Source organism: Nyctereutes procyonoides, unplaced genomic scaffold (genome assembly GCF_905146905.1).
Source record: "Nyctereutes procyonoides isolate TBG_1078 unplaced genomic scaffold, NYPRO_anot_genome, whole genome shotgun sequence".
Lineage (NCBI taxonomy): Eukaryota > Metazoa > Chordata > Mammalia > Carnivora > Canidae > Nyctereutes > Nyctereutes procyonoides.
This window is the reverse complement of record NW_026575042.1, coordinates 32,654,691-32,670,325: the sequence shown is the minus strand read 5'-3', so window position 1 is coordinate 32,670,325 and position 15,635 is coordinate 32,654,691. Positions and strand designations below refer to the sequence as shown.

At 39.7% G+C, this 15,635-nt stretch overlaps 2 long non-coding RNA genes across 4 annotated transcripts in view; both read left to right on the top strand.

The window, feature by feature from the left end:
* Window positions 1-3,496, top strand: part of LOC129507347 (uncharacterized) — a 165,161-nt gene extending 161,665 nt beyond the window's left edge. For 2 of the 3 annotated variants that reach the window (XR_008663961.1, XR_008663959.1), the window contains exon 3: window positions 2,944-3,496. This is a non-coding gene — a long non-coding RNA (uncharacterized LOC129507347). Of the gene's footprint in view, window positions 1-939; window positions 2,065-2,348; window positions 2,389-2,681; window positions 2,779-2,943 lie in introns of those variants that run through there. The other variant, XR_008663960.1, reaches the window with a different exon arrangement.
* A 2,609-nt stretch (window positions 3,497-6,105) lies between these two features.
* Window positions 6,106-15,635, top strand: part of LOC129507348 (uncharacterized) — a 53,839-nt gene continuing 44,309 nt past the window's right edge. Inside the window, exon 1 of the long non-coding RNA XR_008663962.1 lies at window positions 6,106-6,219. This is a non-coding gene — a long non-coding RNA (uncharacterized LOC129507348). The remainder of the gene's footprint in view (window positions 6,220-15,635) is intronic.

Below are 15,635 nucleotides of genomic sequence, written 5' to 3'. Positions count from 1 at the left end.
AGAAGCCAGATGCTTGACTAGAACCTTCTTGCTTAGGGGTCTGCTGTGTTTTGATGGTGCTGCAATTTAGCAATACTAAGGTCCACTTAATGGCTTCCTAACAGCTTCACTCCCATCTCCCTGTGGAGGCCGAGAAAATTAAGGCCATTCCACCTTAAATTCAGCATTTGCACAAGTAAAGCCATCTCAGGCCCCTGCAATAAGAGCTGAACTTTATCTTACTTCAGTTAAGCCCCATATTAGAATGAGAACAGAGCTCAATGCCCATGGCAGAAAGTCCCATATCAGAATGAGAACAGAGCTTAACGCCCTTGAAAACCCCACATCAGAATGTAAACAGAACTTGAGAAATTCCTCCACCCCTTCTGGAGGTCCTCTGGACCAGCCCATAAAAGTAAGCTGGAACCCACCTTGGGGGTCCAAGTCCCTGCTCCGTTGTGTCAGTCAGGTATACTTGGACCCAAGCTCGAGGTTGTAAATAAACCCTCATGTGTTTGCATCGGTGTTGGCTCCTTGGTGGTTTCTCGGATACATAATCTTGGGCACAATATCCCCTGTCTTGTGCATGGCTATGATGAGGTCATGAAACCACTCTGGAGGCTGGTACAGACAACTACTTAGTAAGCAGATCTTTCTTGATTATGTGGTTGGAGAAGATTTGGAAATACTAGCAGACGTGTTTTCCCTAATACATAACTTACCTGGTGATTCTTCCTCTGTCTTGGTAGCATCCTTGCCTCAGAGAAGGGAGGTGACAGAAGACGCCTTGGCCAGGCTTTGGCTGTAAAACTGAGAATATGAAGGGCCCAAGGAATAGTGAAGTCAGAGGGAATCACAGACAACGTTTTTTGAACCCTTGGATTAGATGAGGTTTTCCTAGGGGGGGGGAGGGGTATCAGAAGGGGAAGAGAAGGGATGGGATGGTAGGGGTCCCAGGAGCATAGGGCTCCATGGCCACCCTTCCTCAACTTACCCTGGGAAGAGGAAAGAAAGTTACTTGAAGGCAGTGATCCTCAGTCCTATTAAAACTTAACTCCTTTATATGGTAAATACCTTGTGAAGTACTCTTTACTATCTTGAAGTAAGGTGAAATTCATAGGTGATATAACTCCCATCATTATGACAACCAATTAATACATCCACATATTTCCAAAATACTCCATGGGGAATGGGACTAGTCCTGGTTGAGAGCCATTTGGTTATGGATTTTCTTTCCTGGATAGGAACCAGGGAAAAGCAAACTGCTAGACTGGGAATAGGTGTGGGTTGGGTTGGGAAGAGCCTAGAGCAGTGGGCAGAGAGCATCCTTCTGTGAGGGTCCTCAGAGCTGCAAAAAACAGAGGTGGGGATGGGACAGGGCCACACAGAGTGTCCTGGCAGGAATGCTGGGAGAGAGAAGAGAGGGGCCAGATCCAAAGGAGCCTTGTGTTGGGAGTGAAGAATGGCCTAGCAGTGACCTGCATGGCCTGAGCATCCAAACCTGAAGGAGCCCAGATGTCTCTGCAGATGTCAGTATAGGTATACAGCTGCACCCCAGGCCCATCCTGCTTAAAGCTCATTGATGGAAACAATCATAATTTTCCACACATGGAGTTTGTGGATGAACATTCCTATTTGCTACAATTCTTTTTTTAAAAAGATTTTTTTTAAAAAATTTATTTGAGAGAGTGAGAGCACGAACAGGCGGTAGGGTGGGGGTGCAGAGAGGAAAGCATATTTTCCAGTGAGCAGGGAGCCTGATGCAAGTCTCGATCCTAGGACCCTGGGATCATGACCTGAGTTGAAGGCAGCCACTTAACCAACCGAGCCACCCGTGTGCCCTACTTGCTACAGTTCTATTCAGAAGAATCTCTCACTTGTTTGGATTCAGCCTCCCCTCACCTCCTCTACTGTGGAAGAGTAACCATAGCTTATGATTTGTCACCTTAGCACACATCTCTGCTGCTTAAAATCCAACTATTCCTGTCCCTTGGAAGATGAAGAATCTGGTACAGAATGAAGATAGTCTGTGGGTTTTATGAAACATGAAAAAGAAAAGAGATCTCAAGTGTAGATACTTGGAAGGTAAAAACTGCTCCTTTGGGGGACAATAATCACATAATCTTACTTTCTACCTTTGCTAGGAAATGAGGATAGTGGTAGTGGTGAATATATTTGCTCAGTTGACAATGGAATAGGTTGTAGAGGGAAAGAACCCTTCTTCTGAATCTTGGTTTAGTTTTTCAAGCCATTCAGTTAACTTCTTGGGAACTCAATTTCTTTATCTGTAGAATGGGTGTGGTAACATATAGAGAGCTCTTTGTCAGCTGTATGGTCATGGTTGTTAATTATTGTCATGAAAATCACAGCAGGAGCAGATGAGTTTTGGCATCCAGTGGCTTGATAGGGGTAAGTAGATTGCCTTTGGTCTCAGTGGTTTCTGCCTCGGATAATTACTACTTAATTCTTTGATTGACACTTGAATCTAGAAAAATTTCTTCGAAATCACTGTAATCATTCCGTGAGTAAACTAAGAAATATATTTCACTATATAGTTGAGTGAAATGTTAACCATTTGCATATAGACTGTATCTGTAGGAGTTTAATTCTGATCATTAATTCCCTCACATTGACTCTTGGTTAGTTTTCAAGTTGGCTATGTATCTGTTAAAGGGTTGTCTGAAACCCATTCATCCTTCTAGGCAGCCAGCCATCCAACCAGTAAAAACACACTTGTTGAAGTATGTAATTTGTCCAACTACCTGGGAGAGGTCCTGTGGGAATACAGCCATGAATCAGGTATAGCACTATTGTGGAGGCTGAGTATCAGCCCCCTGGACTCTTGACTATTTACTTTCTCTATTTTTGATGCTATTTCTTGAATCTTTATTAAAGATTGTATACTTTATTTAGTTTAGTTGTTTTATTTGTAATTCCTAATGGATTCTTTTTTTTTTTTTTTAGGCATGTGAAGGACATTTGGACTGAAAAGGATGAGAGTGATATCAGGAAGATTGTGTCTTCAAAAGTAAAGTAACTGATACCTGGCAACATATATCCTATTTATTTATGTTATAGATTTACCAAAGTAAAATTAAGAATTGAAAAAGGAAAAGGAAATCCAAAGTGTCAGAAAAATATATACCCTTGGGGTGGAGAAAAGCTTCTAAAATAAGCCAGGAGACCCATAATCCAAAGAAGAAAACATTGATGTATTTGATAAGATAAATATTTAAAACTTTTATACATCATATGGTACCATAAACAAAATCTAAAGCCAAAACACTGGGGGGAAAATACTTACAACTCATATGATAAACAAAAGGTTAGTGTCTCAAGGCAGTACAGAATGTTAAGAAAAAGGCATATAGCCATTGGAAGGAGAGGCAAAGGCAAGTCATACCTGAGGAGACAAACATGGTAACTAAGCATATGAAAAGATGTACAGCCCTACTGGAAATCAGGAGAGTGCAAATTAAAAGGATGGGATACCATCTTCACTCAACTGATCAGTAAAACATAAAACGATTGAGAATTGCCAAAGCTTGGGATGGTTTGGGGAAATGGGCTCTGTTGTAGGAATATGAGTACTTACAACATTTTTGGCAAGTAATTTCAACATAATTTAAAAATAAAAAATGTACACATCCTTTGATCCAATAATCCCACTATTTTAGAGAAATAGAAGTACTAGTACATAGGGAGAAATACACAGTTACCTATTGTAGCAATGATTGTATAAAATAGGGACAGGGAGCTGGAGAACATGGATGCTCAGGAACAATTGAATAACTTATAATACATCTGTAGTATGGGTTATTATACAGTCAATAAAATGCATGACTTGGATTTATGTTTATTGCCTGAAAAGGATCCACATTTTAAGGAAAAATTAGGTCAAACAGTAAATGCACATGTATGATTAAGGCCTGGAAGGAGTTATGCAAACAAATACTTCAAACTGCAGACACTAATTACTTCAAGGCGGTGAATTTGAGGGCAAGAGGAGCCTAAGAATCGGCATTTTTGTATGTTTCTGTTTTGTTTGAATTGTTACACAATAAGGCTTCCATTGAAGTAGAAGTGAAGTTAAAAAAAAATACAAAGGGGGGGGGTAAGAGAGTGGGAGGGAGAGAGATAGAGAGGAGGGGAGAAAAGGGGAAAGAGAGAGAAAACAGGCTAGAGCATTAACATTTTAGACTTTAGCCTCATGGGGGAGAAACAGTGATTTCCTGACCATAAGTAAAAATGGTCATAAGTCAAAGGCAGTAAGAGTGAACAGAAACGCCGCTGTAGAGTTTGGCTTTTTAACCTGACGTCGTTATTCTTATAAATTAGAGATATGGGCTGTTTTTGGGTTAATACTCAGTATTATAGTAGGGAGGCTCTCTGAGTCTCCCTTTTAACAGTGAAGAATTTGTGTCCTCATTTTTTGTTGTTGTTAACATCTTAGCAGCTTTATTTGTTGAAGGCTTATTTGAGATCCTGGTTGTTTAAAAAGAAGAGAAAATAAGGAAAGATAAATAAGCCCAAGAATAGGGGGAAAATATTATTTGTGTCCCTCAGTAGTTTGAAGGTTGCTGTAGTTCATCTTCAGATACCGAGAGTCATGAAAGATTTATTTAACCACATTTCTCTTAAGGTCGAAGGAGTTGAGATGATCACTCTCTCATCCATGCTTCCTTTCTTCACCCAGGTCCTCTTATTTATTTCTCTCTTTTCCTAAGCCAAAATTTGAGCTGCTGTGAGAGATTCTTAGTCAGTTCCTAATATTTGAAACCGCTTTCAACAATGCCATCCATCTCCTCCCCCTACAAGTGGCATTATCTCCACATCCTTGGAGATGAGCCGCCTCCTTCCTCTTTTATCACTCTGAGCTGTACACGTTTGGTTACAAATGCCCCGATAATGTTCTCGTTGGTCTCTCACAAGTGAAATAACAGATAACCATTCTCCCAGTGATGGCGATGCTGTCATCCTGCACCCAGATAACCAGGAAAGGAGGTATCCACTCCCATTGCGTGCCATGATTAAGATCTCACTGGAGAAGATACAAGTGAGATTGGCTTTACAAAATAATATCTGTGCTCAGATCATTTTACTCAGCTCAGATAGCAGCAAACATCATTTCTTGGGGACCTCCCCCTGTAATAATCTGCAGTGGCTTTCAAACACGTATGCTACCACCTGCCCTACTGGTGAGATAAGAATAAAAGTATTAGATGGCATATTAAATTGTGCCACGTTTTTTTCATATTACTCATACAAATGAGATAACAGCTGCAGGATAGTCTGTTTCGTTTTTGGCAGAACTCCCAATCATTGTGCTGCAGAAACAAGAATAGCCTCCTGTCTCGGCAGCGTGGACTCTGGTCTGTGGGTATTGCTGTCTCCTAAGTCCACCTTCCTGGATTGCTTGATGTGAATCAACAGGGGACAAATCCTTTCATCCTAAACCAGATGTAGGCTTAATGTACAGTTACCTAAAGGAGGTGATCCATAGAGTGTTTCCCGAATTTCAGTTATGTCCTACTTTTTAATGATGTTTGTTGTACTGGAATATCACCAATAATGTTACTTAATACTTTCCTTTGAGTTTTAATTTTAACTACTAATTGCGATTAGCTTTATCTTAACCAGCAAGAGTGATGAAATCACAAGTTTGATATGCTGCTTTCATTTTATTATATCTGATACTAAAATAAACATGTAAGCCATTAATATTGTTTTCTGGCATCATCTTAAAGAATTTTGAGTGATACCCATGGATATTTAAGAAACATCCTGTTCGAAAAACACAATTAGAATAGTTCTCACTAAAGGGTACACTGCTAGCAGAGATAATTTCTACTATTAGAATAGTTCTCACTAAAGCATACACTACACAGATCATTTGTTGGTGGCTGCTTTTGGTGAGCAATCTCAGGCCTGGAAAAAGTAGAGAGAAAAAGCTATAGATATAAGAAGGATTCAGAAGGGAGATGTTGGAGGGAAGTGAAGTCCTGTCTAAGGTACCATCTCATCCTGGTCAGACTTGGATGAGTAAGATGGAGCCAGGGGCACTTTGACTGTCACCTTTCTGGGTTATTGGTTATTTCCCAGAGCCTTGACACATTTTCAGGCACTGCGACTGTGGGATGAGGCTTCTTCTGCTTCTTGCCCCTTCTGTGCTAGCTCACATCTGGACTCCCTCGGAGAGAGCTGACTTTCACAGAGGATCCCAGTCAACACCATGCACAGGTTTGTGTTCAATCCATTAATGTCCAGACTGTGATCTAGGGCACCAATCCACCAGCATCATGAAGAAGAGGCAAGGATGGTATAGGATGGCAAGTGCCAAGTGTTGGAGGGCTAAGTATTCTGTTACAATTATCTTATTTATCCAAGGAAAATGGCTCCATTGTAAAGCCATTTTATATGTGTTTATATATGTGGTTTTAAATGCAAAAACAAAACAAAACAAAACAAAAAAACAGTTTAAGAGGTGAGGGCTGGAAAGCATTAATTTAGAGATAGCAGAAGCCCCTAACCACTGTCAGAGAAACTTCTGTTCCAAGCTTTTCTAGGTACCTGTAATCCCTGGCTCTGAGAACTCTGCTGTAGTAACCCCTTCTGTGACAGTGTTCAGCTATATACTTCCCAGTTATTACCCTGAACAAGGACTACTGGACTTCATGGTGGTGATCAAAACTGCTCCGGTCAGTTCATTAGAGTTCTGCCTTTTTATGGCCAGATGATGACCTCTGGCTGGCTGTCCCAAACATGGTCCTAAATGCCACAGGAGGGCTACCTTAGACATGTGGTCTCTTCTCTTACAGAGCTTTCAGAAAGGCTGCATGGATATGGAGCTGAATAGGGCATACAGGTGGTTAATAGGCAGATGAGCAGGAAAGAGTTAATCACCAAACTAACCAGGGTTTATTTGTGGGCCTGCCAAGCATCCAGGCTGAGCTTGTGGGAGTACCACAAGGGAGCGGTTAATCAGACATCAGTTTCCAGGTGTGTGCATGACCCGACTGATGACCAAAGATTGAACTAAATATCTGTGAACAGTTCATGTGTACAAGCCTGAGGCTCACAGGAGACAACAATCAATCCCTGCTTCATCCTTTAATCCATATTCATTGCCAACAACAATCTAGCAAAATTCAGTGGGGGTTTTTTTGGTACTCTGGTTAAATAAAGCAGGAAGGCATCTGTAGTGTTTTGCAAATAGCATTTTGCCCAGTTGTTCAGCACTGATTAGCCCATGTTTGCCCTTCACTTTCTCAAATTAACTTTTGTCATCATCTTGCATACCCATGAAACTTGGTTCCCCTGGGCTGCTGATTGCTGCTTTTCCTTAAAACTCACTGATTATACCTGCACCCACTGGCCACATCCCTGAACAGTTTTGCCTCTGGTTCTTTCAGTGCCTATTTCTCTCTAGCTTCCCTCTCTACCTTTTGCTAATAGAAAAAGGAAAAAGAATTACTTCAAGAATTTGCACATTTAATAGAATATTCTAATTTCTTAACTTCAAATTGTTCCTCTTTGCCCCATTAAAAATAGAGAAAAGGAAGGAAGGAGGAAGACAAGAAGGAAGTAAATAAAGGAGTGAGTGAGGACAGAGAAACACTTGACTAGGGTTGAATCTTTTCCCAATTTAAAAAAAATTGAACATTTATGTGTAATGTAGATTATTACAAAGGTAATAGAACCACATTAAAAAATGTTGGAGTGAATGAAAAGAAAAAACTCTGTAATACTAGTAATGTAACAGAATTGGTTTTAGCAAGTTGGTAATTTCCTACTAGACTCTTTGCTAAGCGCTCACTTTTAAAATCTAGTTGTACTCCTATTGAATATGCAAAATTGTTCTCTTCATTTTTCACTTAACATTCAACCATGAGCATTTTTCATGGTGCTGTGTGACCTTTATAACCATAGTTTTTAATGACTGCATGGTTTCCTTCAGTGAAAAAAAAAGTACATATCTATTTCTTGATTGTTTTGATATTTAGATTGTTTGCAATTAAAAATTTTCTACTGTATCATTGAAATGGTACCATTCATGGTTCTGTTCCCTTACCCCTATTTTTGCATTATTTTATTAGGTTTTATTTCCAGAAGTCAGATAACCAGACAGAACCCATGGACATTTTACATTTTACAGGGCCTGATTCATCATTTGAAGTTGGGTTCTTTTTTTTTTTTTTTTTTTTTTTAGATTTATTTATTTATTTGAGAGGGAGAGTATGTGCTAGTAGGAGGAAGGACAGAGGGAGAGAATCTTCAAATCTTCAAACAGACTCCCCATTCCCCTCCCCACTTCAAGGAGACTCTCCACTGAGCATGGAGCCCAACATGGGGCTCAACCTCACAACCCATGAAATTGTGACCTGAGCTGAAACCAAGAATTGAACCCTTACTAGTTAAGCCCCCCAGGCACCCCTGAAGTTGCCTTCTAAAAGCACATGAGCCAAAACAAATAAATAGATAAATAAAAGCACATGTGCCAGCTGAGTCTTTACCAGTCATCTTAGAGGGCACATCATGCAACCTCACTGAATTCTCCCACTTGTTTTTGCTCCTCCCATAAAGGTGGGCTTCTCATATCCCTTATGGGGGGGGGAGGGGGGAAGAGATTCTCATCACAGATTTCTTACCATTTGCCCCCAATTTGAAGCCAAAGAAGCTTAATTTATCTTGTGAATGGTCCCCATGCTATAGCGGATACCCTTAAAAAGTTGGTGTTCAGCCCTTCACCCTTGGTGAAGTTTGGCAGCTATTGAAGACAACTGAGTAATGATAAGAAGAAGAGCTTTAGGCCAATCAGAATCTTAGGAAGGGGATTGAGAAAGTGAATCCCCACAACTGATGATATCTGAATGACTATAATATATCTGATAATAAATAATTTATTGAGTACCCAGTCCCAGTTTATGATGTTTTGACTTAGGATTTTTTGACTTTAACATGGTGTGAAAGTGATTCATGTATTCAGTAGAAATTATACTTCAAATTTTGAATTTTGATCTTTTCCTGGACTAGTGATATGTGGTAGGACATTCTTTTGTGATGTTTGGCAACAGCAGTGAGCTGCTGCTCCCATGCAGTCATGTGGGTGAACAACCAATACATTTACAAGAATTTGCACCCATATAACCATTCTGTTTCTCACTTTCAGTCCAGTCAAGAAACTACATGAGATAGTCAACACTTTATTATAAAATAGGGTTTGTCTTACATGATTTTGCCCAACTGTAGGCTAATGAATGTGTCCTGAGCAAACTTAAGGCAGGATAGGCTAAGATATGATATTTAGTAGGTGAGTTGTACTAAATGCACTTTTGACTTAAATTGTTTTTAATGATGGGCTTACCGAGACATAATCCATGGTAATTCAAGGAAGATCTATGTTTTTATGTGTATTAGCCACTGTGACAGGCATTGGGTATATAGTATAAATTCTCCCATGAAAGAGCTTACAGAGCTTGTTGGGGAAATGACAGGCCTGTGAATAACTGTTACAAAGACAGAAGGAAGGACAAGAAGGAATCAGGATAAGTTAGGAGTCAAAATCCTCACTGAAGAATCTTTACACATCAGGTCCTGTGTTTCAAAACTTTGTTTTGGTATGATAAGAGGGGCAGAGGAGGACAGAGCAGGAAGTCCTTGCGGCAGCTTCACCGAATTAAGATGAATACTGGTTGCAGGAGAAGATACGACCCTGTGTGGAGGAATTTGAAAAAGCATTTGCCTACCCACTGACTGTTCCTGACAGGGGGTGCATGTGTTCAGGTGGGTCAGATACCTTGAGCACAAGTTGATGGCTTTCACTCTGGAGTTCCAAAGATTGAACAATCATATTGTCCCACCCTGGAAAATTTCTGGCCTGAGAGTGTGGGCTTATAATGAATGGCTGACTCTCAGAGTCAGATTGACAGATGACAGGAGTGGAATATTAAGGAAAACTAGGTATTATTTATTCCTGGGTATATATGGTTCTTTAAATCTTCCTACATAATGCATCTCTTCTTTTTCTTTTCTCTTATAGAATACTTAATTAAAATTGTAGAGTTTGAAAATAGAAGGTGACCTTAATCACCTCAAAGGACTCTCAGTAATATGACAGATTAAGGTAATAGATGTGATCATTCCCCTTTAACTTCAAATACATAGTAATGCTAGATAAAAGGAAAATGTAATGGACTTTTGGTGAAATTGCATTGCCGAACTTGGAAGAAAGAAAAGTTCATCTCAGATATAGGGAAAGAGAGTGAAATGAATATACTTATGGTGAGTGAGTGAGGGAGAGCTGTTGCAGGGGACTCATGGGAGTTTAGCTTCGTTGTGAGACTTGAGCTGGGCCCATAGCGTCCCCATGAGGACAAGTTATATGGCCTCCAGATCATAGGAAATGGAGGAAGGAGGAATCCTGTATACAGTCTGGAAAGTCAAAGAGCTGCCCACTCATAAAATGTGGACCAGAAAATTGCATCCACTGACCAGGGGAAGCAAATGGGAGCTTGTCATTTGCTCAGAGATTTAGGCAGAAAGAAAAAAAAAATCATTTAAGAAACCTAATCCCCAGGCCTGAACTATATAGAGGTATGTGATCCAAATTTACACTACCTGTCTGGTGTGGGACACCCAAGCTGAGAATTTATCATAAACCTGGTCAAGGACCATTGAAACCCTATAGGCTCCAGTAAAAGCAAATATAAAACTTCTCAGCAGGAATTCTTTCACAATCCAGGGCACACAGAATTCCATAGACCTAATACCCCTGATGAAGAGAGGCTCACAATAAAAAGCAGACAAACCTCATGAATCAAACCATCACACATCAGAGTCAGGAGACACCACAAACAGGAATCCTTATCCACTACCGGCAAGAATGTCAAATGGTAAAACTACACCAGGGAGCAATTTAGCAAGATCTACTGCATTGAAGATGAGCAAACACTATACCCAGCAAGCTCATGTATAGGTATATGCTCTAGAAAATTGTCACATGTATATAAGATGTGCCCAGAGATCTTCAACTGCCTCATTGCTTATAAAAGCAAAATTATAATGATGACTAAAAAAACCCAAATATTGAATCAGAATGGGAATGGATATGTAAAGGATGATTTATTCATATATTAGAATACTATCAATTCATTAAAATGAATGAACATATCCAAATGTATAAATCTTAGAAACATGATGTTGAGTGAGAATGCCAAGTTTCTCAAGGATAAGTATAGCATACCATTTATGTAAATTTTAAGAATATAAATAAATATTATATATTATTTATGAACATGTGCAAAGGTAGTAAAAGTATAAAAACAGAAAAAACATGTCAATCTTAGACAAGTGGTTTCCTTTTGTGTGGGAGGGAAGGCAAAGGACTTGATTTAAATCTAGGTCTAACTCTTAAACCAGTAAAATACTAAAAGTATTCCATATGGACTCCCTGTAAACCAATACATTTAATTTTTTACTACAGAAAAAGAAATCCTTCCCCCTCCAATTTTTCCTACAGATTTTTTAAAAAAAGAAATAATGCATTGCAGATCTCTTGTAGCCTCATTTATATATCAATCCTATCTCATTGCCTTCCTTTGTTGTGTCTGTGTGATGTGCTGCCTCTTCAAATGTAAACCAAGGGCAAATCATGCATTTAATCACTCCTGACATACCAGGAAGGAAATGATGAAAGCAAAAGAATATAGCCACAATAAGATACTTCTTTTTGGAAAAAAAAAATAGAGAATAGGGGAAATAATGCTGTTGGCACTAAGTGAATGTCATGTCCCATACCATTCCTGGTTGAGTATTCACAGGATGCCCTGATGTGGTAGTGGAGGAGTTCCCTGTTGGCTCTATCCTTGTTGTGTTTTGAAAGCATTCCCCATATCTTCTGTTCTCTACTATCATATAGGAGATGGGCAGTGAGTTTTTTTTTTCCCCCCAGGAGCTATATTTATTTATTCTCATAGCTCACTTTCTGTTGTAGGGATTCCCGGGCTCTGGGGCTGACCTTAGGGATTGAACAATCGCAGGCCTTTTTTTCAGGACTTGGAAGTTGGACCAATTAGCCAGTTGGTTAGCTTTCCAGAACCTTCAAGGGATATTAACCAAAGCCAGAGATCTTATAGAGTCATGGTCCATGAATTTTGACCCTGTTTTTATAATATCTGTCTCTTAGCAACAGGCTCAAGAGCTCTGTGCAAGTTCCTAGCCCTGGGTTAACTGCTTCCATCTTGTCCTCTCAAACAATGGGTTGAGGCAAGGCTAATGTGCCTTCACTCTGGAGCTCTTTACAGTGGAGTTAATTGTGTTTTTTGAGCAGCAAGTGAACTATAGAGGTGTTAGAGGTGGCCTGGGCCATTAGGCTCACTCCACTTTCCTGGTTTCTTCTGGGTCTTAATCTTAATTGCGTCTGTGTTTCTCACCTAACTACCTTTTCTTACACTAACTTTAGCTATGGGAAGATAATATCTGACTCTTGGCCCTCTTCAATTGCTGGCCACTGTCTCTTAGCGAGGCTCTCTTGCCTTCCCTTCCTGCTCTACTAAAATAGCAACTCACTCTAACATCATGATATTTTTTTCTTCTAAGGTGAATCCAAAAATATAACATGTGACAGTCTACCCAACTTTTTTGCAATCCATGAAATGGATTACCAACTTGAATATGGGGAGAGGGAATCCTCATTGCACCTTTGTCCACCTAAACACAGCCAATTCCATGTAGGTCTGTCACTCATTACATCCCACTCCTAGTACTGACTTACATGTTGGTTAGGACCCTTTGGTTATAAATGAAAGAAAAACAATTCAAAAGAGCTTAAAAAAAAAAAAAGCCCAGGGAAGGTACTGGCCCATGTTTAGTAAGTACTGGGGTATAGGTGGCCTTTGGTGAGCCTAGGTCCAGAGATTCGGATAGCATCATCAGGACTCTGTTTATTTCTCTCTACTTTTTGGCTTACTTTGTCCTCAGAATTGACCACATTCTTAAGCAGGTTCTCCATGTGGTGGAAAGATGGTCACCTATTGTTGTTCTTGGCTTATATTGTTTTCACAGTTGGTATTGCAGCACATACAGAATGCCTCTTTCTAACAATTCCATCCAAAGTCCTGGCTTGTTTCAGGTTGGCCCTGTGCCCATAACTGTGGCCAAGGTCTGGGATTTCTTCATTGACCAGGTGGGGGCTATGGGCAGGTGTTATCAGTATCACTTGAAACACAAAGAATAAAATGAGTACAGAGACGGTTCCTCAAAGAGATCCTAGACAGACAAAAATAAGGAGTGTTCTGAATCATTTGCATGGTCTCTTTGTCAGAGACCTTTGGAAGATTCCTTTGTATTTATGATCGAGTAATTTTTTAGTGCATTTTTAGTGGAGAGGCATTGGTACTTATGTTTAAAATCAAATTGTCGTCAAGTGATCCCCTTAAGTGAAAGTGTTTAACTTTTAATGTAGTGGCTCTCAAACTAGATTTTTAGAGTATCCATTGACTTAGGGAATACACATACTCTTTTAAAAAATTTTAATGGGGATTAAGTCATGTATTATTCACATTTGGAAAAGCCTCCATGTTTTTGGTGTAGTGCCATATGGAATGTTGTATGATATACAGTGTTGTATGGTGTAGTGCCATATGGAAATGTATGGTTCCCAGTGTTTCTAAATAAGATTTCTTTCTGACAGCCCTACATTTTGTGAATTTCTCACAACATAGTAATTGTACTTATATTACCTTAAGAAAAATACATGTGACAATTACTATGTAGTCAGCATTTTATTAAGCTCAGTAGCACTGATAACACTTAAAAGGTAACTGTATACGTTGGAGCTGGCTGGATAATTTAATCAGGCTGCAGAAAATACTTGGATATATGTGAAGTTTTCTGGACTCCTCCTGAGATAGTACTTAGGAGAACTGGGTCTGTAGGTTAGAGACAGCTAGAGTAGTGAATGCCTAAGAATATGGTTCAGTCCCAGCTTTACCACTTGTGAGCCATTTGACTTTGGGTGAGTTATTTAATCTCTAAGATTTCAGTTTCCTCAAATGGGAACTGGCAGTAACACCACCTGTTCTCCTAAGGCTGCTGTGAGGATTACAAATAATACAGGTAAAGCACCTGGTAGAGTCTCTGACATGTGGTTAGCACTCAGTATGTGGTAGCAGTTATTGTTGCCACTTTATATTACGATTATCTGTTTACTGTAAGTCTCCTTGAAGGTAGGCATCGTGTCTTTTGCACCATTATATTCCCAGCACCTAGCAGGGTCTTGACTGAGGCAGGATATGTTTACTGAGTGAATAAAGAAATTATTGGGAAATTAAATACAATAATATATTTTTTAAGATTTTATTTACTTATCTGAGAGATAACATATGCACGCACTTGCACATGTGATTTGGGGGAGGGATAGAGAAAGAGGGAGAGAGAATCAAGCCGACTCTGCACTGAGCATGGAACTTGATGCAGGGCTCCATCTCATGACCTGAGCTGAAATCAAGAATCAGATGCTTAGCGAACTGAACCACCCAGGCACCCCTTAAATGCAGTAATATAGCTAAAGAGTCTAGCCCAGGGGCCACAGCATGGTTAGTTCTCCTAAATGTGACTTCGCTCCATTGTGAAGGCTTGGACATATAATCTTCAAACTTTAGTATACTCAAGAATCTCCTGTAGGGCTTGGCTTATTAAAACAGGTTTCTGATTTAGTAGGTCTAGGTGAGACCTGGGCAGTAGTATTGCGTATTATTTTAAAGCTCCCCCCCTCCAACAATGCTCTCTAATATGAGGTGCAAATCATTGGTCTTACCACTGGGCTTACACAGCGTCCTACTCAGGGCACCGTTGTCATCTGTGTGTTGTCAGCTGGTGGCACTGTAGGAATCGTCTTTGATAGTAAATAACCACCTTCAGTAAGTCTGGTCTTGTATTTCTAAATTGATTATGTAGATGTCACACACCATTCAAATCAGTTAGTCAATTGAGGCTTTTCCACAGGTACGGTATTATTTCTTCCAGGCCAGCGAGTGCTTGCAAGTCTCTTGGACAGTCTTTCTGTTTTATTCACTGTGTGTGTGTGTGTGTGTGTGCACGCGCACACACATGTGCACATATGCCCCAAATGTAGTGCACTTGTCTTGAGCTGTTTCTTATAATCTATTATATAATAAAGAGATTAACTCACTGGAGTCATAAGGGTAGGGAGGGGAGAGTTTCTGCTTTCCATTTTTAAAAATCAACCACTTTGGGGCACCTCATGCTCTCTCTCTTTCTCTCTTTCACACACACACACACACAAATAAATCTTAAAAAAAGAAATCAGCCACCTCTTCTCAGTTATGAAATCCTTCCAAGACCCTAAATCTGTAGTCACAGGCTCATTAAAAGCAAGTTGCAATTACAAGCATGTTTGTGTGTTTCCTTCCCTCTTGGTGCCTATGTCTGATGCTCGTTTTTTCCTTGTGAACTTTAATACATGTTTAATATGAATCTTAATGATTTGATTACAATGGCATAATTACATAATTGGAATGTATTGTGCATGCTGGTGGGAAGGAGTCTGGAAGGTGCTCAGTGAGTGACATTACATAAACAGAATAATAATGATGGTAAGATTGAGAGTGAGGCTAATGAGAAAATGATTAGAAAAA